Raw genomic sequence first — 24,791 nt, 5'->3', positions numbered from 1 at the left:
GCAATTTGGGAACAAATGGCTAGAAGGCAACTACAAAAGAAATTTGAGACAAGAGTGAGAAAAGTAGAAAAGACACTAGCGGATGCTAGATGGGATAGTGCTCAAAAGGTTTGGAGATCAGATATATTGCAGGGAGTCAAATTGTTTCCAGCAATTACTGACGAAGCAGAGATGGAAGGAAAGAAAGCTACCCATAAAACAAACAGGAGTCAGTCCAAAGATAGAGAAAATAAGAAAACCTCGAAAAGGTCAGACGAATCAGACGATGAGGAGTTAATTCTGCAATTGTTAAATGACCGTCCACCACCATATGTGGAAAACGAAAATGGCCCAAGCACTAGTACTGCCCCTCCAGAACCGATACAGGGTACTGTAACACCGAATTTGAGAAAATTGCAGAGGCAAAGTAGTCCTGATATGCCTTTTACACAAGAAATACCACAAGTTCAGAGAATATATCCTGACATAACTAAACTGGAACCTGTTAATGATTATCAGCCACAGGTCCAAAGACGCTATTATGATGAACATAATTTGGAAATAACTTCTAATTTAATGGTACAGAGAGGACAGAATTACCAAAGACCGACATTGATTCAAACTGAACCAACACAAATTTTGATGCCTCAAAAGCAGATACAAGAAATGCCAAAGTACATTCAAACAGCAGAAACACAGTTAGACCTGTCAGCAATGATGACCCATATTGTGTGAATCAACATGCCACAGAATTTGGGTAACAGACAGAATCCGGACGCAATATCTTTGCCTATTACTGTAGGTCCGCCAGTACCATTATATATACAAGCAAAGCCAAGTGTATGCGATCAAGTTGTAATGGCACAGAATGAGACAGGAAGGAGATACATAGAAAATACACAAGAACTGACTCCCGTAGGAACACTGTCAAATAGATCTGGGTCTTTGTTGGAATTTAGTCCAATTCCAATTTGTGTTCTGTCAACTGTGGTAAGGTCAAATCCACCACTAATAATACCGCAAACCTCAAAAACAGACACATTACAGAAACCATCAGTAGCAGTAGACGTAGATGCTACATTAATGGGTCTAAACGCACAACAGTTAACACAATGGTTGAACAGTCTGAATACCCCACAGAGTACACCCAAGGGGAAAGGAGAAGAATATTTGAATCAAATAAGATTGGGCATGGAAGCAGGTGAACTCGTAAGTGGAACAATGGGTCTGAACAGGTTAGAATCATACACAGAAGAAGAGCTGAGATACATTTGCCCTAGAATTACAAGAGAAGTAAGCAGCATACATAAGAGGTTACAAGAAATTGCAGACAGACACAAAATAGACATAAATAAAACCAAGCATTTGAGTTGAAGTTAGAGGTTAGACTTTGAGGCAAAAGACTTTGAACACATGAGGTCTGCAGGAATGAAAACACACCTTAAAGAAATATTGCAAAGCGTGCAGGTTTGGAGATGTTTAGACAAGTGGAAGAGTAGGTGGGTTAAGAAAAAGGATAAGAAGAAAGAAAGTACCCCAGATCAGAATGATAAAATACAACAGAATGGTGATCTTATAACCAGGTTACCAATGAGAGAAACAGCAGTAGTAAAACTTATCTATGTACCATGGCACAGGTGTGTCATTCAATCTTTTACGGATGATTACCCTAAGTTAAGAGAGAAAACGATCGAATGGTATCAACAAACAGATAGAATTGTGAAACTCGCAAAGTGTCTTTGGGAAGACCTGAATACTTTATTCGAAATTGTAGTTCCAGCAGATTTGTGGGTAGATTGTAAAAAGGCTGTAGATTGGCCAACAAGTGAACCAGAAAGAGATAAGGACACAGGTGCACCATTGCCTAGGGTGATGAGCATATACCATAAAGTGATTGAGTATTTGAAAACAAAAGTTGCGTCGAAAAATGTAGATTGGCAGAAAATTGACAGAACAGCACAGGAAGTTAAAGAGTCGATACATGCATATTATGAGAGATTGTTGAAAGCATTTAAACATTACAGTGGCACGGAAACGATTGAGGCAAAGGACATGCTCCATTTTGTATTCAGGTTTGTGGAAGGATTGAGACCAGAAATTAGCCAGATGATTAAAATGCATTTGATTTGTTGGCAGTCAAAATCGATCGATGAAGTGTTGAACTATGCAAAATACTGCAGTGATGAGATTGAGACAAAGCAGAAAAGGTTGAAAGAAAAAGTGATGGTGATGCAGATTAGAGCAGCTCAGACAGGTTTGCAAGGTTTCCAACAGCAGTTGCCACAGCAGCAACAGCAGGGAAATGCTATGTTTCAGCCACAGATGAGAGGCAGAGGCCGAGGTAGTTTTGTGAATAATAGTCCTGATTTAAATACTGTTGTGATTCCTAATGGTATATAGGCAATGAAGAAAGTGATGCCATGTCACACGTGCGGAATCGTCGGACATTGGAAATGAGAGTGCCCAATGTTGGTGCAGGAAGGTGTAGGTCAGCAAAACAATGATGTCAATACATTTCAGAATATGAGAGGACCAACATTGAGAGGTACAAATCCAAATTTCCCAAATAATGTAAATCAGGTGCAGGGTCTACAACCTATACAACAACAGCAGGTGCAAATGCCTTGTGTACAAATCGTACAATCACAGCCAATGCAACAGCAGTTTCCTATGGTACCTAATCAGCAAATGCAAGCACCCTTATCACCAATGAATCAGCAACAAGTAATGCTTCCTCAACAGGTCAAGGAATAAATCGAAGTAACAAAGTACACCAATTCCTGTCACACAGTGAGAATGGAATAAACAATGAATGGGAGAGTGAAAGTTCAAATGAGGAGGGAAATTGTATGCTTGCAGCATCTTTGGATGTTGATCAAAAGGGACCATATGTGGAAGGAAGATTTATGGGTCACAGCGTTTCATTTTTGGTTGACACAGGAGCTACACGCTCTACAGTTAGAAGTATCGAAGTACCAAATTTGCCACTTTCAGGGAGAACAGTTCAAGTGGTGGGAGTAGCAAATCGGTATCTGACAAACCCAATTACAGATCCAGTGCAAGTCAAAATTGGTAACTTTCAAGGGTTACATAAATTTGTGGTGTGTGACTCAAGTCCGATATCTCTATTAGGAAGAGATTTATTATGCAAACTAGGATGCTCGATTATGTGCTCACATAATGGAATTAAAATTCAGACAAACATTGATGAGGAAGAAGAGGACAGTTTAGAAGAAGAAGAAATGGAAACTGTTGATGAAGAGTATCCCCTGATTACTCTTTATCCTATGCTCACTGAAGCAGATATTCCAGCTGATTTACAAGAAACTGTTGAAAAGGAAGTGTGGGATATGACAGGGAAAGAAGTAGGATTGATCAAAGGAGCAGAACCAGTGAAAGTGACTGTAAAACCTAATATAAATTTTCCTCAGACTCCACAATACCATATGCCACAAGATACTCTCATGAAAGTCGCCCAACTCATTGACGAATTTGTGAAACAGGGAGTACTGAAAGAAGTACTAAGTAGTCCATGTAATTCACCAATCATGGGACTAATAAAACCAAGTGGAAAAGTCCGAATCGTTCAAGATTTGAGAAAAATAAATGACATAATAGTCAAATGTTGTCCCGTAGTACCAAAACCAGCTGTAATAATGTTTCAAATTCCCTGTGATGCAGAGTGGTTCACAGTCATCGATTTGTCACAAGCATTTTTTTCTGTGTCTCTTCATAAGGACAGCCAATTTCTCTTTTGTTTCAAATTCCTGGACAGAGTCTACAGTTGGTGTCGAATTCCTCAAGGGTTTTCTGAGTCACCATCAATTTTCAATTAGGTTCTAAAGAAAAATCTGGAATCATTGGAATTACCTTTTGAATCAACCTCAGTACAGTATATTGACGATTTACTGATTGCATCCAAAACAGAAAATGACTGTAGAGTTGACACTATTGCCTTACTGAAACATTTGGGAAGGAATGGACACAAAGGGGGTTATTCTAACTTTGGAGGAGTGTTAATCCGTCCCAAAAGTGACGGTAAAGTGACGGATATACCACCAGCCGTATTACGAGTTCCATAGGATATAATAGACTCGTAATACGGCTGGTGGTAAATCCGTCACTTTTCCGTCACTTTTGGGACGGATTAACACCTCCTCCAAAGTTAGAATAACCCCCAAAGTGTCTCCTTCAAAATTGCAATACTGCCAAAAGAAAGTGAAATATTTGGGTCACCAAATAGAAAAAGGGTCGAGAAAAATCATGAAAGAAAGAATAATGAGTGTACTTCAAATGAGTCCACCCAAAACAAGAAAAGAGGTGAGAAAGTTTTTGGGAATGGTGGGCTACTGTCGCCAATGGATTCCCAATTTCTCAACTCTAGCCAAACCTTTATTGAAACTGACCCAGAAAGATGCGCAGGATGAAATAATGTTGAAAAGAGATGAAATGGATGCCTTTATTGAATTAAAGGAATGCATGTGCAGAGCTCCAGCTTTAGGTATGCCTGATTACACAAAGCCTTTCACATTGTTTTGTCATGAACGTGATGCATGTTCCTTGTCTGTCTTGACTCAAGCCTATGGTGGTGTAAACAAACCAGTAGCATGTTTTTCAGCTACTTTGGATCCAGTCGAAGCAGCCTTACCAGGATGCTTGCGTGCTGTATCAGCAGTTGGTATGAGCCTGAATCAGAGTGAAGGAATAGTGATGGGACATCCTTTAACAGTTATAGTCCCTCACTCAGTCGAAATACTTTTGACACATTCCCGAACACAGCACATGACTGGTGCTAGGCTTACAAGGTACGAGACAATAATTTTGGGATCACCTAATGTGCAATTAAAAAGGTGCACTACATTGAATCCAGCAACCTTGTTTCCCAGTGAAAATGTTGAAATTGAAAATGCAGATGATATATAACATGACTGTCTTCAAGTGACTGAATTTTGTACTAAACCAAGACCTGATATCAAAGATACTCGATTGGAAGAAAATGATCAGATTATTTTTGTTGATGGTTCATGTTTGAGAGACGCACTAGGAATATTGAAAGCAGGATATGCTGTATGTACAATAACTGGTCATCTAGAAGCATCTTGGCTTCAAGGAAATTACTCTGCACAAGTAGCGGAACTAGTAGCCCTTACTAGAGCTTGCCAACTTTCAGCATTAATGAAAGTCACCATTTACACTGACAGTCAGTATGGATTTGGAATAGTGCATGAATTTGGACAATTGTGGTCAGTCACAAAGAGGCTTTATGACCTCTTCAGGATCACCAGTGAAAAATGGTGAAAGAATAAGAGAATTGTTACATGCTATCCAGTTACCAGGAGAAGTAGGAGTGGTAAAATGCAGTGCACACTTGAAATCACAAGACTTTGTTTCTTTGGGAAATGGATATGCAGATCAAGTCGCAAGGTTTTGCGCATTGAACTGTATACTGCTCAGAGACGAATGGAATTTGATAAGTGAGCCAGAGCTTGAACCAAATGAAGCCTTTGCTCTAAAAGTTGTAGACACAATAGAAGAATTGAAATTCCTACAAAATAATGTTAGTAAGGATGAAAAACTCTCATGGAGTAAATTACAATGCGTAAAATAACCAGATGATTTGTGGGTTTCAAGTGAAGGGAGATTGGTTTTGCCAGACAGTCTTTTGACACAAATAGCTAGGCTATATCACGGACAAGCACACATTGGAAGAGATGCCATGATTAGATTATTCAAAATTGATTGGTTTAATCCCAAATTTCGCCAAGTTGCTGAAGCAGTTTGCCATCGTTGCGTCATTTGCCAACAAATGACAGCAGGAAAGGGAACCATAGTAAATTTGAGTCACATTGGAAGAGCAGGTGGGCCGTTCAGCAGGGTGCAAATGGATTTCATTGAGATGCCTATGCATAGAGGCTTGAAATATGTGTTGGTGATTGTGTGCATTTTTAGTCACTGGATTGAAGCATAACCTACACGCAGAAATGACAGTCTCACAGTTGCAAAACTACTTTTGAGAGAACTAATACCACGTTTCGGATTTCCGATCTCTTTAGAATCAGATAGGGGAAGTCACTTCAATAACGAAGTAATCAAATTACTATGTGCAGCATTGAACATTGAACAAAAATTGCACTGTAGCTACCGCCCTGAAGCATCAGGACTAGTGGAGCAAATGAATGGCACGCTGAAATCAAGAATGGCGAAAATATGCGCATCCACAAACTTGAAATGGCCTGACGCGTTGCCTTTGGTGTTAATGTCAATGAGAAACACACCTGATAGAAAAACTGGACTATCACCACATGAAATTCTCATGGGCAGAGCCATGAGACTTCCAGCAGTTCCTGTGAATGCCCTTGTAAATATTACAGATGATATGGTATTGGACTACTGCAAAGGTCTGGCTGATGTGGTCCGCTCTTTTTCTCACCAGGTAGAGGCAATAACCTTGCCACAGATCCAAGGTCCAAGACACGCCCTGAAAGCAGGTGACTGGGTTGTGGTAAAGAAGCATGTGAGAAAGTCGTGTTTGGAACCCCGTTGGAAAGGACCTTTTCAAGTGATTCTGACAACTACCACCGCTGTGAAATGTGCGGGAGTTCCCAACTGGATTCACGCCAGTCACATGAAAAGGGTGACGTGTCCCACAGAAGAGGAAATTGAAGCACTGAAATTACCAACAGCTAACAGGAAAGTACCAGGCACTGAGACAGAACGAAGAGAGCCTGAAAGCGAACAAGAAGAAATTGAGACAGAAGAAATATTTTCTGAGGAAGACGCAGTCGATCCTTTTGAGGCCAACAGAGAAGAAGCCTCAGGAGGTGACAAAGATCCTATCTCAGGTGAAGAAGCAGGAGAGCCTATTAAGAGGAGGGCTTTCCCAGAAGCAGACGATACAGGAAAAGAAGGAGAAAACGTGACTGACCTCCCAGGTGAAGGAGACAAGACAGAGCAAAGTGAAATTGCTCCAATTCTTCCAGAACCGGTTGTAGGTCCATCAGGTGAAAACAACGCGAAACGGAGACAAAGCATATCACCAGTGAAATCAAAGACTAAAGAAACATTTAATGACAAATAATGGCCAAAATTGAAGGAGCAAAGAAAGGAGGTGTCTATCATAACCTCATCGAATGAAGAAAAAGACACAGTCAAAGAACAAGACATAAGCGAAAGGGAATCAAAAGGAGATGCAAAATTGAAAAGGAAAAGAATAGCGAGCAGAAGATATTCTGGTCCAGAATGGGCATACACAGCCACTAATGATTGGTCAGACGAAATTCTATCTCTTAGTCTTGAAAATGAAGAAGCAGAACAACACTTTGGTACCTGAAAAGTGAAATTTCATGAACATTACTGAATAAGACATTGATAACCTGATTGACTACAAAGCTGCTAAACCGATAAGAGACTAAGCTGCTAAAGAAAACCGTGTGAACTTTGACCTCGTTGATCCTTTATATATATATATATCTGCAAATTTGATTTGATAAAGTATCTTCAACATTCTGATTCTCTATAGATCATGACAAACAATACTACACAAGGACATAAAATGAAATATTGTAAATACATGTGTATAGGTCTAATAATTGTATGTGTACTAATAATTATGGCAATGATTCTTGGAATGCATGGAGGGAATGAAAGAGACGCGAATGATGCTTCTACTTTTAAAACTACTACTGAATTAACTCCTTTGAAGAAACTCGAACAAGACGAAAAATATTTACATGATTATACTAACGACAAGAAAGAACTCTCATCTAACGTCTTCTATCGCTTGCTGAGTGAGTATGTTGAGACAATGGACGTGAAAGATTGTTATATATGTACACAAATCCCTACCTCAGTAATAGAAGGGGTGACATATCATAGCATGCCCCTTACGTATGGAATAACATGTAGTTTGTTACTAACCAGATTTTATGGCCAGGAGTATATTCAATACTTCTATTCCAATCATGATGTCGTATTTTCATATGTCCCCATAATGGAGTACTTGAGTAAAGTAGCAAGAGATTATTATATAAAATTAGTTAGGGGTTTCTTTGAACCATTATCACCTTTTTCCACAGTTCACGCTCATAAAGAAAACCTTACAAGCTTACTTTCGCCCATAGAGAAAAGCTTTTTAGATCACACTGAAGATAGAAGGAAAATGATAAAGGAAAAATTAGAAAAGGAATTACATAAAAGGACATCTGTAGATAACTATGCTTTTGCCGCAATAAAGACACAAGGGAAACTAGCTTTAGATGCATTACACATAGGGAAACTTTGTATATATAGACCTAAATCATACTATGACACAATCTTTGTAGGAACGAGTGAATGTAAACACGTGTTTTTATTCCAGAGTAAATGGACGTTCATGTTAAATGGACTAGATGCAGCTACTCCAGGGGTATATTATATTTGTGACTTAGGGGGTCATTCTGACCCTGGCGGTAAAATCCGCCAGGGCCAACGACCGCGGGAGCACCACCAACAGGCTGGCGGTGCTCCCATGGGCATTCTGACCGTGGCGGTACAGCCGCAGTCAGAAACGGGAAACCGGCGGTGTACCGCCGGTTTCCCGCTGCCCTGGGGTATCCTCCATGGCGGCGCAGCTTGCTGCGCCGTCATGGGGATTCCGACCCCCATACCGCCATCCTGTTCCTGGCGGTTTTGGCCGCCGGGAACAGAATGGCGATATGGGGTGTCGTGGGGCCCCTGGGGGCCCCTGCAGTGCCCATGCCTATGGCATGGGCACTGCAGGGGCCCCCGTAACAGGGCCCCACAAAGATTTTCAGTGTCTGCCATGCAGACACTGAAAATCGCGACGGGTGCAACTGCACCCGTCGCACCCCTTCCACTCCGCCGGCTCCATTCGGAGCCGGCATCCTCATGGAAGGGTGTTTCCCGCTGGGCTGGCGGGCGGCCTTCTGGCGGTCGCCCGCCAGCCCAGCAGGAAACCCAGAATACCCGCGGCGGTCTTTTGACCGCGCAGCGGTATTCTGGCGGTCCCAGCCAGGCCGCCGGCTTCCGCCGCCGGCCGGGGTCAGAATGACCCCCTTAATGCCTATTATCGTCTTCCAAAGGGATGGTATGGGAGATGTTATTTGGGAATAGTATTTCCAAAGATTTATCAACTAGATGACTTAAAGAAATTTACAAAGCTGTCTGAATTATATCGTATTCAGAAAAGGGAGATAGCTTCTGGTGTGGTAGGAGACATATTTGGAGCAATAATTCCTTCAGTAGGAGTTATATTGAATTCAATCAAAATACGAAAGTTGTCTACTATTGTGGATAACATGCTGACAAATTTCTCAGGAGCAATGATCCTGATGGATACTGAACTTGCTGCAGAAAGAGCTATGACTCTTCAAAACAGGCTTGCTTTAGACATTCTTTTAGCAAAGAATGGCGGCGTTTGCAAAATGCTTAGTGCACGTCACTGTTGCTCATATATACCAGACAACAGTAAACAAATTAGAAATATGCTTACAAATTTAACTAACGATAGTACAGATTTAAAAGAATTGAAAGAACCAGGAGTATGGGAAAAAGTTGAAAAAGGATTTGCTTCCGTGGGAAATTGGCTCAGCAACATTTGGAACAGAATATTACTGAAAATAGTAAAAGGAATATTAATAATACTAATTTGTTTAATAGGTATTTGGGGAATATGGAAGGCTATTAAAATACTGAAATCAAGAAACAAGAGAAGAATTGAAAAGAAAGAACAAAAAGAAATGGTAAAATTATACAGGGAAAAATCAAAGGGAGTAAAAAGGAAAAGGGAAATGATTGAAATGCAAAATTATTAACACAGAATTTTAAATGAAATAAAATTTGTGATGGAAGATTTAGTATGATGACATAATTAGTCATCAGAGGAGGGATTGATGAAGCAGAAAAAGAAAGACTAACAAACATTTATATATCATCTAACAAAAACCGTATATGCAATGTGTTTTAGCAGAGAAAAATTAATGTATGTAGAGAAATGTGCCCACGAAGTAGGTCACCATTAATATAAACAAGCTTAATTAATCATGAAACCCGACAAATATATTAAAATGTCATAATTGCAGCTGTATTCTATGATTTTCTTGTTAAACTGTTATATGCTTAGCTTAAATTTAGCAGAGGCTTTGGCCTAGTTGCCTGGTCTCAATTTTAACTGCGTGTTTTTCACTCATATTAACAAAAGACGTGTTTAAACCTTTAAAGCTATATTTTTCCAGTAGAATGACTAATACACTTATCTCAAGGTTGCGTGTTAGGCAACTTTCATCCCCTTTGAAGCAAGGTCAGTTTCTGCAGGTGCAGACAATGATTCAGAATTAATTGGCAACTTTGCTGCTACTTGTGTTCCAAAACTCCAAGGACACCTTATGCGTAGATGAGTATTTAGAGAAAAGACACTATTCATTGGTCAAAGAGAAATCACCCCATGGACCCTCCAATGGAAGAACCTGAAGAATTTGGAACTTTTCTTACTTAATCCCATCGGACGAAGAGAAGACAGCCATTTTCAAGCCATTTTCTTTGATGCCATTTTGAAGCCAGATTTGAGAAGCCATTTTGATGACACTATGATGCTTTTTCTCTATCCCATAGAGAGAGACTTTAAAGAATTCTCACCCTAGAGACTTTAACTTTAACTTTACTTTGACTTGCCCATTCAATAACTTTTGTTCCCCCCATTTTCCTTGCTGCTGCAAGGAAAACTTGACTTTAACTTTGTCCCTCCTTTGGAGAAGCCCCATGCTGACCGAACCGGTACCTGAAGGACGAAGACTTACCTTGAATGCTGATTGTATTTGGTAATTATGAAAGGATAAATGTATTATTCATTGTATTTTCCTTCTTAGGTATCAACTGCTTATTTTTGACAAAGCCTAAGCTAGAAGGTTTCTAAATTTATGTTGATTAAATTCATTTTTTGCATGGAGCCCCACATGCCAATGCTAATCAGAGGTTAGTTGAGGTATTCATTTGATGCACCATGTTGAATTGAAATATTGTTATGCTGACCAATGTATGCAATTAGTCAATTTCAGTTACTTTTATTAGTGATTTGCATTGCTAAAGCCGAGTGCATTATAATCCAAGTTTTGCGTAGATTGCGTTTTTTCCGTCGTTATGGACAGCCAGTAATGTTCGTATATGTGTATCATTTGATTTTGAGACTTACTTATATTGTGTTAGCTGGAGAACTCAACCCGGTCAAAAGGTTCACCGACCTCCGGCGTGTCCAAGCATAAGTAATTTATAAGGATTGGACGCGCTATCAAGGGTTAAAGACTTACTGGAGAAAAAGCAGCTTTCTCTCGGACCGATTTAGAGCAGAGCAGCTTTTTAAATCGATTAAATAGATTTTAAATTGCTGAATTCGCAATGCTTGACACATTGCAGTTGAGGGGGGCAGTTAGGATAGAGCTTGGGGGGAATCATCACTTGCAAGCTTTGCTCAGTTGAGGTGTAGCTACGAGCTCCAAAACATATAAATGCCTATTCAAACGTGATGCACCTAAGGCAAGCCCGTCTGCGCCCAGAGGCCAGTCACTTTGCACCATCTTATAGTTATTCCTCACAGGATATCAAATATCTCCATTTGACTAACTATTAGTTAGATCCTAATGTCCTATTGACTCTGCACAAACTAGGCATTCTTAAGCTGAGCAACTCCTGCATACAGGGGCGCAACTAGACTAGATCCTTGATGGAGGCTAAGACATCGAACAGTGGGTGTGGGAGCATCTTCTGAACCTAATTGAAAAATGCTTCTGGGGCCTTCTATTACTGTCATGGGCCAATGTGTACTAGCGGGGTGTCATTTACCTGGATAATATGTGGTGAGCTATGTTTTTTAAAGCACACTGGGTCAGTAAAAATTATCACAGCAAACCATGATTTTGTTTTATTCTAAAAGACACTCGGCCAGTTGGATATGCCTTTAAAAGTGATTTCAGAATATCTGAGCATCCTTCCCCCGAAGTTTTGGAAAATTGGTGACAGGTAGCAAAGCTTAAGCAAACAAAATTATTTTAATTTCATACTGCACTTACATGCATATAATACCTTTACACTATTTTCAGGATAGGGTGTTAGTGAAGGAGAAAACTTTCTTGCTGTTCTGTGGGAAGGATGTCCAAGTGCATACAATAGAATATGGCACATGTACTCCATGGTACTACATGAGAACTCACAGTTACACCTTTCATCCAGCATTCTTAGTTTTGATATGATTTGACCCTTCAGTTTTAAATCTTACCCACTTTTGAAAAATATTGAATGAAGAAACATGCAGAAAGCATAGAAACTAAGCAAAAAGCGTGAGCTTCCATTGAGCTGTTCCTGCACAGAACACATACCAAAATGTACAACACACCCATGAACAATGGCTAAAGCAGAATAATAAATAATAGTACTCTGTGAAAATAAGGGGCATCAGTGCATCATGTATAATTTGGCTACCAGCTGCAACTGTTGGGGAATTTTTACATATTGTCTTACAAGTGGCATTGTGAGTGTTTTCGGTCGAATTATTTTGTGAAGTAAAGGGATTATGAAATAGAAGCTCCTGGAGAACTGCCCACAAGTAGCATAACAAACCTCGCAGAAGGAATGGTGGGGAAAATCAAAAACAAAAACCAACAAATATGTTTTTAACCAATTGGAGCAATCAGTGTGAGGAAAAGAGTGAGTAGTAAAGACATTTGATTTTCAGAGGTAGAGTTCTGAGTAGGAGGCAAGTACTCCATAACAGTAATTACATGTATTTGTCATTATCATTTCCAACCACTGTTTGCTAATCTAACACTTGCTCTCCAACCACTATAAGCCCTTGTAAAAGATTTGACTTCCCTGAACCTCATAGTATATGTCTTTCCAGGAACCAAGTTATCTCTCCCTCAACTGAATATGTCCATTAGATAGACCTGTGTGCAGCATGTAGACAGATTGTTGCCTCTGAGTGGCTCGATAGAGCCTGCCCTTGAATACCTTGAAAAGATCAATGTGTCTCTCTGTCAAGCCCTGATTCCTGATACGACCCAATGCCAGAATGTAAAATATATTTTGTACATATAAAGCTCCTTCCCTCTCGCATGTTGACCTGCCCTCTTCTGATTTCCCATTATTTTAGCTTCCTTCCTTCCGTGTTGGTCAGGCACTTAATGAAGAATATTTTTTCTCTCCAGGAAGAAACCAGAGTGTTGAGGGATGACCACTCAACTCACAATGTTCCTTCATCAGTCCCTCTACCTGGTCCCATCCTTTCTTTGTCCCTTTTGTCTGTCTCTCATGTTTTCTCCCCTCTCGATCAGCTCTACTTCCCCTTTTACACTCCCAACTTCCTCATTCCTCTCATCTCTCTTTCTCTCCCCCTCTCTCTAGCAGTGTCTCTCCCTCTTTCTTTGATTTGGTTTCTCTGCCTCGTTATATCTCTATGGGTCTCGTTAAGTTTATTTTGGGAAGCGTTGAAAGGACATGGTTAGGTAGGGGAAGAGATGAGGACCAACAGATGAGGGGAAAAGAAGTCCTGAGGGGAGAGTGTGAGTAAGGGTTGTTTGCCAGAGGATAGGAAGGAAGGCCAAAAGTAGAAGGGTGGGGAGGGGGAAGAGATGAGAAGAGATCAATGACGGAAAGAAATAGCTGAGGGAAGAATAGGGTAATGAGATTGTGGGATAGGCAAAGGCCCTTTCTCTGCTCACCCTACACCCCTCTAGCCCTTCCTCTCACCTCCCCCTTCTTCATTTAGCCCTCCTCCTATGAGTATAGGTGTAGACCCTGCCCTTTGTTTTTTTCTGCAGAGGTGCAAAGTTAACCATTGCTAGTTTTATTGAGAATTGTTCTAATACAAGGTTTGATGAGAGAACATGCTGTTGGGGTGCCAACTATTAAGCTTTGTTGCCTTGTTGTGTGTGATGACTTCAGGGAGTGTGTCTAATGTGTCCATTTGTTGTGGTGAAAGGTACAAAGGTAACAAAGCGGATGTCTTGCTGAGGTGGCTTAGCCAACTGTGTGACTCTGGTTTTGTGTTGTGTGAGTGATAATATGTGCTTTCAAAAAAGAATCACAGACTCTAGAATTTACAAGAGCATTAATGTTTACCGTTCATCAAAAGTACCCAAACTAGAGTACAAGATTGTCCCTCTAAAGAAAATTTGACCAGCAATACTGATCTAATAATCATAGTGTAAGATCTTAAAGAACACTGAAGCAATTAGAGGATCTTCCCTAAGCAAACTGTTTCGTAGTTGGTACAGAATGCGTAATTTTACTGTGCTTTTGGTATACCACGCTAGTATAAAACTGAGAGAGCTTGAAGATACTTACTTTCTGCATGTAATAAATATTGACTCAATATAGGTCCAAATGTGTAGTCTGAAGTGCCTTCTGGACTAAAGGCTGTCCCTTTCTCATCAGGTGGACAGCTTATATCTCATTGACATCCTCTCTTTCTTCTCTTTCTTCCATCTTAGCTCTCTATCCTCTTAATTCTCTTACTCCCTTCACCTGATCCTCTCTCTGGCATGAGTTTCTTCTCTTTTGCTTTGTTCTTCCTTTCTCTCACTATTGCTTGACTTCTCTATCCAGTCTGCCTTGTGAAAATTGTTTTCCTTCATTTTCTCCCTTTTATTTTTTAACTTATGTTTTAATTTCTGCATCTCCTTCACACCTCCTCTTCTCTTCCTCTTCCATTTTCTGCTCACTCTGTGTCCCTCTTCCTCTGGGATGCCATTCTTCTCTTTCTACCTAACATTTTTACGAGTAGCTCTATATTTTTTAATGCCCCTACCTTCTCTGAATTTGTCTCTTTCCTGTTCTCCCTCTTTTCCACTTTCTTGTCCTCCATATTTCTATTGTCTTGTTCCTGTATCCTCACTTTCTTTCACTTACAATTTTGTTTCTTGCCTTTCTGTTTTTGCCCTCATTTCCTCCTCTCTCCAACATATTCTGTTATCGCTCCTTGTCTATTCTTTTCTGTGTGCCTTGCTTCTCTTATTTCTTTTTCACACACACTCCTTATTTCTTCACATTCCATCACTTTCCTCATTCTTTTTCTATATTTCTCTCCCTGGTTCTATCATCTCTATGTATCTTTAACTCTTTCTTCTGTCACCCTCAAACATTTTCTTTTTCTTTTCTTTTTCAGGTCTGGCGTTAGTCAACACTTTTTCAATTCTACTAAAATGTATATATAATACACTTACTTGTAGGGGCTTTCAGACTTCTCTCTTCCTCTATTGGTCAGTTGTTTTGTTCTCATTTATTCTGCTCACTGTAGCATAGAGCATGGAGCAATGGGTCAGGCCACTTTAGCCATTGGCTATCTTCACTGCAAGCATCAGCATTATGCTCTTTCAAATTAGTTCATTCAGTGCCAAGGATCGCTAGGGCAGTGTGTGCTTTTGAGACCCAAGCATATTAGCTATTAACCATTATTTAAAATATATTGATGATTGTCTAGCAGCACTCACAAAAAAAGGTTTTACAAAAAAAACGACAAATCAAAACAAGCATTGACAAAGTCAAAAGGCTGGTGCTCAACTACAGATCTCTTAGCTTTGGCAATGACTGTTATGTGTTGTACTTTGTTCTTGTTATAATCTCAATTCAACAGAATCAAGTTTTTTTTATTACACAGTTATGGTAACTCGCGCTTTACGTAGCACTTGCTCCAGCAGATTTCTGTCTTCTGTTCATTGATACACATTTTATAAATTTAAGACGGATGAAAGGTTGTGAAACCCTTGCTGAAATAATACTTGTGCCACATAGGGTGTGAAATTCACAAATTTAGGGGCAGATTTATGAAAAGTGGTGCTGCACCTAGTGCAGCGCAACTTTTATAGCACCCATTAGCACCCCCCTAACGGCACCAGGGTAGCCCTGTATTTAAAAATACAGCGCACCAAGGCGGTAGTTAGGGTGACTAGAATCATACGTTTTTTACACTAGTCCGTTGCTGTGCTGGATTAGTGTAAAAAATTCTGACACTAATCCTGCAAAGTACCCAGAGGCCCATTGTAATCAAAGGGAGCCTCTTTTTAATGCCTGCACTTAGCAGGCATTAAAAACTGCCGATATAAAAATGGCGCAAAGGAATCTCAGAGATACCTTTGTGCAATTTTTACGAACTCCCTACTGCCGGAATGCCCCCTTTCATACAATATGCCTGGCGCAGGCATAATGTGGCGCTAGGGGTTACAGAGTGGCGGAATGCAAGCATTGCGCCACTTTGTTTATATGGTGCAGCGTTTTTCTCCTTCAAACGCCACATTAGCGTAACAAAATGACACTAAAGTGGCATTGAACCAGCGCACGGCAAGCATAAATCTGGCCCTTAGTGTTTAAGCATATTCTGCAAAGTGTCTTGTTATTTCATGAGTGCAAATGTATTCTTAATTTGTGCCCACAAGAGACTAGCCTGAGCATAAAATGTATTACAGGGAAAGCAAACCCACAGTAGAGGTACACTTTTCCTCAAACAGTCTCCTACTGGATTCTCGTGTGCAAATGTACACAAGGCATGGCCTGATGCCCAATTTTTACTCAAGATATGGGGGCCAACTATATGCAAACATTACTTGCATTTTGGAAAAAATGCAATTGTGGCCACACGTAACTCACATGTAACATCATACTACGTAATAAGTCAAAATAGTCCCACCTATTATGATTGTCCTTGCATTACTGAAAAAATACAGACTACTATTAGGATGTATGCACTTTCCTTTGCCTTCGGAAAGCAAACCTCCTTTACGAATATTATCATTGCTCGTTTTGCCATAATTTCATAGCAATAGTAGCTTCCATTTTCTGCTTTTATTTTAATGGGAGCGTGCAATGCACTATACACAGGTCAGTCATTGGATGGCTACACCCAGTGCTTAAGTTGTGCTTGTTGTCCCGGTGTTGAACACCGGCACTTATTTTTGAGGGCCGGCGATTATTCGTCTTTAAATGGGCCGGTACTGTCCGGGTCTGAGTACCGGCACTTATTTATTTTGAGAGGGAGGGTACCGGCACATCTCAAGAAAAACGTAATACTTTTAATTGGAGAGTACCGGCACGTCATGGACACAAGCAGGTACTCTGGCACAGAGTACCTGCACTTTATTTTTTCAGTTACAAGCCCCGCATTTTGCTGAGAGCAAAGGACACATATGGGAAAGACTGAGGAAGAGAAAAAACGAAAAAGCGTCACAAAGATAAAAAGCTGCTAGAGTGAGCTGAAGGGGCAGTGAGTGCCTTTAAATAGATTGAAGAGGCCCGAGATGGCTTCAGGATTACGCTGCCTCAGTACTCGTGTTCACACATTTACATGCAGCAGCTGCGTGTCTCTGAGCACCGGCACGTTTTAATTTACAAATTAAGCACTGGCTACACCTGTTGTTTATTTGACATTTGGGGGGTCACTGCTATTTTAAACCTACTCCCAGGACACGTTATGTAGCCCAGGTGACTGGTTTGCTTTTATGAAAGCGAAACCATGTGAAACAAAGAACAAAAAGTAATCCAAAGGAAGGCCAGTTAAACTATAAATGGCTCTCTGACTTCAAGCAGGGTGAGAGTGACCTTTAGTCCCTCTGCTGCAGCCCAACCAGCCCCTCTTAACGGCAGCGGATGGATGAGGGCGGCGCAATAAAGCCCTTTCAGCCCCCCAATGGCTGTTGTGCCCCTGCCCACATAATTCCCACAGGCACAGTAATTCCATCACCTAACATGAAATCCTGTTTTATAAATAGGGCTCAAAGCATCAACTCTGATCAAATAATAATTTACAACTTAAACATGCTCCATGGTAAAACCCCAAACTGAGATTTTTCACCTCTTAGACTCTGAATCCCCAGATATTCTTCTGCTGATCAAAACATGGTTCACAGAGGAATCATCCAAAGACATACTTGCCGCATTGCCAGACAACTATGATAGCCTTCAAATAAACCACCGCCCTAGGAAAGCTGGTGGCGGTGTAGCTGAAGTGATCAAAGATCACCTTAAGTTTAATAAAATGACTTCCCTAAACTTTCTTGCAGTAGACAATCTCACAATCAAACTGGAATCTAACCTCTCCCCTCTTACCTGCTTTTTGACCTATCGAGCCCCAGACTATATGCAGCAATTTCTGCACTTGATTTATGAATCTGTTTCTCCTTTCTTTGCCGATCATGCGAAAATCCTACTGCTGCTAGGCGACCTAAATTACTAGGCAGGTAATGATAAATGAGGACATCTCTCCTTTGACTTCTCCTATTACCTTAGAAGCCTAAATCTTGAGCAACATGTGTCTGTCCCCACCCACACACACAAAAGGCCATACACTAGACCAAGTCTGATCTATTCATTTGACACGATCTAACTTTATAGTGTCTCCATGTGCCTGGTTGGACCAACATCTCATTAAATTCGAAATAACAGGACTTTCTCCTCAAAAAACCCCATCCCATATGGAAACTCTCTCTAGGAGCTGGTCTCTAGTTGATTCAAATTCTTTTTGCAACTCACATGCATCAACTATACCCGATCTTGGAAAGAACATTGACCAATCTGGAAAGGCAATTTCCAACTGGCTCATTAAAGCCAGAGATACCCATGCACCTCGACGAAAAATAAAGCAGACCAGACAACATGAAGCCTCTAAATATTTTTTTTAATGACCTAAAGCTTGGTAAGCTAGATCTACTTCACCATGAGCACAAATGGCGGAAGAACTACAACACAGAGGCTAAGGCACTTTTCGTACAACATCTCAAACAATACAAATATCTCATTCAGCAAGCCAAATTTGCCTTTCTTAACAAATAAAATACTCTTGTCTACTAATAAATCAAAGGAGATATTTGGCATAATTTAAGAACTCTCTAACCCAGACAGTCAACCTACCCACTATCCCTTCCCAGTCCTTATGCAATGCAATTAGTGACTACTTTGTTGATAAAATCAAGACTATAAAAATGAGCATCCCCACCAGCTCCCTATCAAATATGAACACCCCCATAGGATATGAACCCTATCACCCTATGCTCATTTCCAGAAATCAGTAAGGATGGGTTTATGGACCTACTGACGAAAGTAAAATGAGGCTCTCTCAATGATCCTTGTCCCCCAAAAATCTTTAAACCAGTCCTCTACACAATTACGGAACCTGCCTTATCCCTTCTAAACCGCTCTGTTAACTCAAGGAAAGTAGCTAATAGATTCAAGGAATCAGTTGTAGTTCCCCTCTCTTCATGAAAAACTACTGTCCAATATCCTTCCTGCCTTACTTAGTTAAGGTACTAGAGGTGCACACAGCACACAATCTCTGCATCTTTCTGGAGCAGTCGGAATTTTTAGATCCATGTCAGGCCGGCTTTCGCCCTCCCCATTCTACGGAACCAGTTGTCCTGTCCATGTTGAACTATTTATGTGAGGAAAGCAATAGTGGTGGCATTCAAGCACTGGTGTTCCTCGATCTTTCAAGGGCCTTCAACACGGTGGACCATAACATCTAAGCAGACCACACCAAGCCTGCTGGACTGAGGGGCCCAGCACTCGATTGGATCATCTCATTCTTGAGCGAGTGCTCCCATTCAGTCTGTTTAACTCCATATACTTCCTCCAACACTCACCTGGACTGTGGAGTCCCTCAGGGATCATCCCTTTCCCCCAATTATTTTAACATTGACATCCACCCCTGGTCTTTACTCTTAAAAAATGAGTTGCATTGTTTACAACTATGCAGATGACAATGTAATCACTCTTTGGGCATGATAACACCCCGAATCTAAGGCACACTTTCAAACAACCATGCTGTATATCCATGAATACATGTACAGCAATCACTTGAACTTAAATGTGGAAAAAGCAGAGCTCATCATGACCAAAAGGAAGCTTGAATACTGGACCAACTCACTTTGGCCTTCTAAACTGGGAATTCCCTCAATCCAAAAAAGTAGTAAAAAGCCTTGGAGTAACCACTGATTCTAAACTTTTCATGAAGCCTCAGATTGGTTCAGTAAGCTCCTCATCTTTTCTAATGCTCTGTAAAATCAAGAAAATCTCTAAATATCCCACCTTGGAGGCTCTTATCCAAGTTGTTTTCACCCTTGTCTTTTCTAGGATTGACTATGGCAACCCTTTAAATGTTGGCCTACTTCAATGCCTTACTCAAAGACTCCAAATTGTTCAGAACTAGGCAGCCTGTCTATTCTGTTATAAACCGAAACGATGCCATATCACCCCTCTGATGAAAAATCTCCACCGGTTGCCAGTGGAACAAAGAACAATGTTCAAAGCCGGATGTATTATTTTTAAATCATTTCACAACAAAAACCCCTCCTTTATCACTTCCCAACTACTTGCGTATACTTCCAATCATCTTTTACGATTGGCCCATATGAACTACAATTTTAAGAGGGAGAAACTCAGTGGTACCAGACTTTTGGTTATTGCTCCAAAACTGTGGCACTCCTTCCCTACTGAAATAAGATCAGCTTTCTATTACTTAGATTTCAGGAAAACATTAAAAACTTGGTTATTCAGGCAAGCCTATGGATATAGCTAATTTTACACATTTTTTTCCCTTTTGCGCCCCTCCAGCACCATGAAACCGACTGGTGAATGTGCTCTTTATAAGTTCTTCCATCATAACATAATGATGCTACTTCTATTCGATACCCTATCTTCTTGCAGATTCTACATCATCTGGCCACCTGGTTTTTCAAGAAATGAAGGTTCATGATTATATGTGCTAAAGATCTGCAATGGTTTTTTTATTTACCTTCTCTGCTCTTCTTTCCTTCTTGCCCCTGTAGAGCTTGGTAAAAGGGATGATAACTAACTGTTGGACTTTTTTGCTTATGCAGGGTCATCCCCAATCTTTTTCCTTTCCTGACTCCTATTTTTTCTGACCTGTTGCTGTTGACTTTTGAACTCTGAGCACTTTACCACTGCTAACCAGTGCTAAAGTGCATAAGATCTCTGTGTAAATTGTATTGTTGATTGGTTTCTCCATGATTGGCATATTTGATTTACTAGTAAGTCCCTAGGAAAGTGCACTGGAGGTGCCAGGGCCTGTAAATCAAATGCTACTAGTGGGCCTGCAGCACTGGTTGTGCCACCCACGTGAGCAGCTCTGTAATCATGTCTCAGACCTGCCATTGCAGTGTCTGTGTGTGCAGTTTTAACTGTGAATTCGACTTGGCAAGTGTACCCACTTGCCAGGCATAAACCTTCCCTTTTCTTACATGTCAGACACCGTCAGTAAAGTTGATTTTAAGATTGTGTGTTTGAAAATGCCACTTTTAGAAAGTGAGCCTTTTCTTGCTTATACCATTTCTGTGACTCTGCCGTTTTGTGGATTCCCTGTCTGGGTCAGCTTGATAGTTGGGCTGGTTGCACCTCACACTAGATAGTAACACAAAAGGAGCTGGGTGTAGTTTGCATTTCCTGATGAGCCATCTGTGCTAGGAGGGAGGGGAGGAGTGGTCACTTACACCTGAAAGGGCTGTGCCTGTCCTCACACAATGCAGTCTCTGACCCCCTGGTGAGTGTCTGGGGCCTGGCCTGGGCAAGGCAGGATTTCACATTCAAAAGAGACTTTACTTTGAAGTAGGCCTAATTCAAAGGAGAAATTGGGTATAAGAAGGTCACCCAAAACCACAGACTTTAGATCACTTCTGGACATCAAGAGGAACCTCTGCCTGGAGAAGAGCTGAAGAGCTGAGGAAAAGTGCTGCCCTGCCGGTGACTGTGCTTTGTGGAGCTATCCTGCAGCTGCTGCTTCTGCCAGAGTAAGAGGACAAAGACTGGACTTTGTGTGCCTTCCATCTTGTGAAGAAATCTCCAAGGGCTTGATTTAGAGCTTGCCTCATGTTGTTTGAAGTCTCAGGGACAGCAAAGACTTCTCTATGCCAGCACCTGGAGTCTCTGGAGAGACTCCTGCTCTGACAAGTGGTGCCCTATCCAGTTCCTGGGCCCTTGAAAGGAAAGCTGGTGGAAATCCAAGGAAATCGACTTCGGACGACTTCGGACCGACGCCGCTGCTGAATTCGGTGACGCCGCCTGCAACCGACTCCGTGATCTTCGCTGGAATGCGACGACCTTCACAGGCCCAACGCCGATGCAGCCCCGCTGAAGTCCGCGACTCCGTGGAAGTCGCCGCACCACGTCGTGACCGACACCACTCGAAGTGCACGGATTCAACATTTCACACAGACGCCGCGATCCCTGACTTCACGCCTCAACTTGTTTTCACTCTTCACCAAAGGTACTGTACTTGGGGGTCTACGCATTTCCGTGTCTGGCACCGCTGGTGTCGGCTTGTTGGCAACGACTCCGTCACGACACCGTGTTAACAGCTCATAGAAGCATTTTGTGTTTCTAAGCGCTATTTTTTAGTTTAATCTTTAAAAATTCATAACTTGACTTGTGTATGTCGGATTGTGGTCGTTTTGGTCTTGTTTTGTTTAGATAAATATTTCCTATTTGTCTAAACGGGTGTTGTGTCATTTTGTAGTGTTTTCATTAAGTTACTGTGTGTGTTGGTACAAATACTTTACACCTAGCACTCTGAAGTTAAGCCTAGTGCTCTGCCAAGCTACCAAGGGGGTAAGCAGGGGTTAGCCGAGGCTGATTCTCTTTTACCCTGACTAGAGTGAGGGTCCTTGCTTGAACAGGGAGTAACCTGACTGTCAACCAAAGACCCCATTTCTAACACTAACATTTGTGTGTTGTCCATTGTGTGGATCCGTCTCATCCTGTCCAGGGATTGTGCACATCTGTGTCTAGGGTCCCTGTGGCACATCCTACTGCCCTCAGAAAGCTTTTCTGGATCCAATCTGGCAGCTGAAGCAATCTGCAGGAAATTAGAGTCTCACCAGAAAGCAATTCCAAAGTTAAGCAACTTACTCTTTCACCTCACCCTGTGGATCTTATCTTAAAGCATGGGTGTTAAACATTGTCCACGAGGTCTGCACATATGCAGAATTTCACATCTTATAATATAAAAGTACTTACAATTGATCTAATTGTAACTCTTTAACAAATCTGGGATGGCTGGGGCTATCTTGGACCTACATTGAAAATCCATGGTTAATGAGTGTCTAATTTAAGTGATGTGCTAAGCTCTCTGAGATGAGGGTCTCCATAGAGGATTACATTTCTTCTTCTGGAGAAGTGGTTGTCTACTCTATGAGATGGGGTAGGCTACTTTAGATGAGTACTTGATGGATTTGCTTCATAAAGAAGTCTCATATATTTTCACAGATGGCAGTAGACTGGCTGTTTCCCCAAAGTAATTCAGTGTCTGAAGCGATAGATAAAAAAAAGGGGGAGTAAGCGTGCAAAGTGAGAACAGGGAGAGAGCAAAAGAGAGTGAATCCAGCAGAGGGCAGATGAGAGAGTGAGAGAGGTAGAAAGGGAGAAGAGAGTTAACTATTACTTACACTATTACGGCTTTTACTTGATAGAGCAAATATTATGGTACATTGGTTTCTTGCCCACAATGCCAATCAGACAGGAACCAGTCATTTGCAAATCAGCCTAGGTACTGCTCCATCAAGTGGATTGCAGTCCAAACTCCCAGACCAGTTATTGTCTCTTTCATCCAACACCAGACAGTCCTTGCCCGTTTACGTCATTCTTTTTTGTCACAATTTCCCAGTTTTTCTCTTCCTCCTTCTTTCCCCCTTTTGTGTTTTTTCTCTCTCTTGCTCAAAGCCTGGTGAGGAAAAATAATTGCCAGTCCCCAAAAATGAGTGCCGAAAGGCCCCATCTGCAACCATCGGCTCAAATTAAGCACTGCTGTCATATGTCATTTTCTCAATGTGAGCTATGTTTTTGAACTTCAGAGGTACAGTAACCAGCAGTCATCTGTGGAAGGTTGTGCAGTGAGGTAAGATCCTCTTTGGGAGGGTTAATCTAAGTTTGGCAGGCCTATGTGCCATTTTTAATCCAAGCTCCACTGTTTTGACAGAGCGTATCTCACAGATGAAGGGCCCGTAGGCTGGAGCTCCCTGTCAGATCTAATCCTTCACTAATCCAGCTCACCCTCCACCTGCTGTGGTCTGCAGAGTCTTGGCGTCTTTCTTTGTGCAGTTGGCTCACTTCTTGGAGTGTTCTCACTTCTTGGAGTGTTGTTCCCTTGTTCTTGGATCCTTCCTACCTGTCTGTTCTTTCTCTCATTTCAGCAGTTTGGTTGAAAGTCTGATGTAGATTATTCCATGGCTGGACGTCAAGCATCTCCATGTGTTGAATCAGACACCATCCCATGCGTACTTTATTTGTTTCTATTATAAATGGCGTTATTCTGAACCTCTGTGAGCCAGGCCAATGCTTCGTCTTGGCCTGCCTCCTTCTTATTTTTGGAAGTGGAACACAGACTACAAGTCTAAAGTGGCCAAGTAGGCTGTCTGGTTCGGCCACTTCCTTCCAGAATAAGCTGCGGTGTGAGTCTCTCTGTGTTGCTGTAATGTGATGTTCCAATCTACACTTACTTCAGACTGCTTGTCTAAATACATATTTTCAATAGGTTTAAGAAAAGACCAGGGAAAGGAAAGGGAAAGTGACAGGGTTGTTCTGATGAAATAATAGAAACAAATGGCATGTGTAGCTCTGGCATATGTTTTTGCATTTGCAGGGGTGTGGAATTTAATAAAATATCTACCTATCCATGTGACAAGTTTCTTCATAAACCTAGTTGTCCTGTAAAACATCTACTTGTCCCTTTAGTGCCATGTAGGGCAGCGACAAATTATGGCAGCAATCTCATATAAGAGCATTTATACCAGCCTTCCTGATTAGGCTCGGGCTAATACTATATCAGGACT

The sequence above is a fragment of the Pleurodeles waltl genome, chromosome 4_2 (genome assembly GCF_031143425.1).
Source record: "Pleurodeles waltl isolate 20211129_DDA chromosome 4_2, aPleWal1.hap1.20221129, whole genome shotgun sequence".
In the NCBI taxonomy this organism is placed as follows: domain Eukaryota; kingdom Metazoa; phylum Chordata; class Amphibia; order Caudata; family Salamandridae; genus Pleurodeles; species Pleurodeles waltl.
This window is presented reverse-complemented; position numbering follows the sequence as displayed.